Here is a 3,487-nt window from a genome sequence, read left to right as displayed (position 1 = left end):
GAGGACGGCAATTTTACCCGAACGGCTGAGGCGAAACGGGAGCGAGGAAGGTCGGAGGGTAGAAAAAGCGCGCCTTGGCTGCACCTTTAAAATGCGCCCAGCCAATCGGCGCTGCCGACCACCCGAGGGGAGGGAGAGAGCGGATTGAACTATTTTTTCCGAAAGGAAAGGGGGGGGGAAGGGAGAAAGAAAAAAAATCGTTAAATTCCCCACCCGGTCCCGCTAACCTCCCGAAGTGTGGTCCGTCTCTTTTTTTTTTCTTTCTAAAAAAAAACCAAAACCACCGCCCCGAATCTCTCCGTAACGCCGAGCCCTAAATTTGCAGCGGCGGTTGAGGACAACCTTCTCCCCCCCCTTTCGTTAGAATGGTCTGATCCCTTCCTTTCGCGGCAAATGTTTCATTCATCGCTTCTGGGAGGTGGGGAACGGTCCATTCCTTCTCAGGGACGGGGGGGGGAAACGAGTGCGAATTCGGCGCTGTCTTGTCTCTTTTGAATTTAAACCTTTCCTTAATCTTCATCCAGCGGAGGCCGACGTGCCTCCGTCGGATCCAGATGTGGGGCAACGGTCGGATTAATCCCCTCCCGTATTTGGGGTTTGCAGTGATCCGCTCCCCCCCATCCCCGCGTGCTTTTGGAGATGCCGGCGCCCGCACTCGCATGAATGGAAGTTAGAGATGCTTTTGCTTATTTGCAAGGATAGAGACGCGGAGCTGCTGCTGCTGACCTCGGGGCGAAAGCTGGGAGGGGGGGGCTCGTTGCATAAGCGCCCATTATGTAAGAGTTCCCGTCTCTCCCCGGAGAAGGGAAAGGGGGGCCCCGGCCAGGCACCTGCTAAGCCGCACGAAGAGCCTGGCCGAGTGGAGAAGACCTCCGCGGCTGCGGCACCATTTCCCCCCCCCCCACCAAAAAAAAAATTGTTTGGAAAAGTCACTTTGCAAGCGTGCGCTATGCAGAAATGCAAACTAAGTCAAGTATTGGCACAGCTGACACCGCTTCTATCAACGTAAGGCAGTATCGCTCAGCAAAAAAGAAGCATCCCGTGCGAAGCATATTCCTCCCCGCTCTTACGTTACCCCATATGATCGTGCAAAATGGGGGGTGAAGGTTATGATCGTGCAAAATGGGGGGTGAAGGTTCGTTCTCCAAGCTTCTGGAGCTGCTTTCCGAACGTTTCCTTACCAGGCTGGGTAACATCCCCTAAACTCCGCTGAAGATGAATAATGCAAGGTGTTCCACCAACCCATCAAGCAGGACAAGAAGCTCCAAAGCCCCTGAAAGCAGGAGAAGAAGCAATGGATGGAAACTAGTCAAGGAGAGAAGCAACCTAGAACTAAGGAGAAACTTCCTGACAGTTAGAACAATTAACCAGTGGAACAACCTTCACACAGTGAAGCCTTTGCAGCCACTCACCGTGGCAAGTAAGGTTGTAAAATGGGGCACACCTCAATTTAATGGCTGTCTTGCTTGCTTGTTGCAAAGGGCCTTCCCCCCCCTCCCAAAGGGAACTGGACTTTTTTGGTGGGGGGTGTTTCCTTGAAAACAATTCACTTCTCATCTAAGAAGCTTCTTCAGTTCAGCTTCAAAAGTACCTTTGCGACAACTGTGACATCATAACAAGAACAACAAGAACAACAATAATAATTGGAAGGGACCTTGGAGGTCTTCTAGTCCAACCCCCTGCTCAAGCAAGAGACACTCTACCGTTTCAGACAAAAGGCTGTCCAATCTCTCTGTGAAAACCTCCAGTGATGGAGCGCTCACGATTTCTGGTGGCAAGCTGTTCCACTGGTTAATTGTCCTCACTGCCAGGAAGTTTCTCCTTAATTCTAGGTTGCTTCTCTCCTTGATTAGTTTCCATCCATTGCTTCTTGTCCTGCCTTCAGGGGCTTTGGAGAAGAGCTTGACTCCCTCTTCTTTGGGGCAGCCCCTGAGATACTGGAAGGCTGCTATCATGTCCCCCCTCGTCCTTCTTTTCATGAAACTAGACATACCCAATTCCAGCAACTGTTCCTTGTGTTTTAGCCTCCAGTCCCCTGATCATCTTTGTTGCTCTTCTCTATACTCTTTCTAGAGTCTCAAAATCTTTTCTACATCGTGGTGACCAAAACTGGATGCCGTATTCCGAGTGTGGCCTCACTAGGGCTTTATAAAGTGGTACTAATTATTATTATTATTATTATTGGGACTTATATGCCGCCCTATCTCCCGAAGGACTCAGGGCGGCTAACAACAATAAGATACAATAAATACAGAAGTTAAGATACAATTAAAATTAAAGGCCTCTGTACAATAAATTAAAATTAAAATAAATTAAAAATTAGAGTTAAAAAATTAAAAACATAATCAAAATCCCTGTCAGTCCAGGTCAGCCAGGTGGAAATGGAGTGTTTTGAGGCCGCGGCGAAAGGACTGGAGATCCGGGGCCATCCGAAGCTCATGGGGGAGCTGGTTCCACCGGGCTGGTGCTCCCACAGAGAAGGCTCTTCCCCTGGGGGTCGCAAGCCGACATTGTCTAGCCGACGGTACCCTGAGGAGGCCTTCTCTGTGTGAGCGTACTGTGCGATGGGAAGTCGTTCCTGGCAGCAGATGGTCCTGCAAGTATCCTGGGCCTAAGCCATGTAGGGCTTTAAAGGTAAGTACCAGCACCTTAAATCTCACCCGGTGGGCAACCGGTAACCAATGCAGCTCACGCAGGAGGGGTGTAATATGGGAGTATCGGGGTGCTCCCATCACTACCCATGCAGCCGCACTCTGCACCAGCTGAAGCCTCCGGGTGGTCTTTAAGGGCAGCCCCATGTAGAGAGCATTGCAGTAATCTATACGGGAGGTAACGAGTGCGTGGGTGACCGTGCGTAGGGCATCTCAGTCCAGAAAGGGGCGCAACTGGCGTACCAGGCGAATCTGGGCAAATGCCCCCCTAGCCATGACTCCAATATGATCTTCAAAACTGAGTCGTGAATCCACGAGGACGCCTAGATTGCGTGCTCTATCAACGGGAGGTAACATCTCTCCTCCTATAACCAAGGATGGAACCTCTTGGACTAAACGAGATGCTGGTACGTAAAGCCACTCAGTCTTGGCCGGGTTGAGCCGGAGCCTGTTCTTTCCCATTCAAATCTGTACCGCTTCCAGGCAACGGGACATCACATCGAGGGCATCACTGGGTTGGTTCGGGGTGGAGATTAAAAGCTGGGTATCATCAGCATATTGAAGATACTTCACCCCGAAGCCACGGATGATCTCTCCCAGCGGCTTCATATAGATGTTGAACAGGAGAGGCGAGAGTACCGACCCCTGAGGCACCCCACAACTAAATGGCCTAGGGGTTGACCTCTGCCCCCCTGCCAACACCGTCTGCGAACGGCCCGAGAGGTAGGAGGAGAACCACCGCAGAACGGTGCCTCCCACTCCCAACCCCTCAAGATACTAATACTTTGTGTGGTCTTCATTCTATGCTTCTATTAATGCAGCCCAGGACTGTATTA

The sequence above is a fragment of the Vipera berus genome, assembly GCF_964194415.1.
Source record: "Vipera berus genome assembly, chromosome: 3".
Taxonomy (NCBI): domain Eukaryota; kingdom Metazoa; phylum Chordata; class Lepidosauria; order Squamata; family Viperidae; genus Vipera; species Vipera berus.
The sequence above is the reverse complement of the archived record's forward strand: the minus strand, read 5'-3'. Positions refer to the sequence as shown.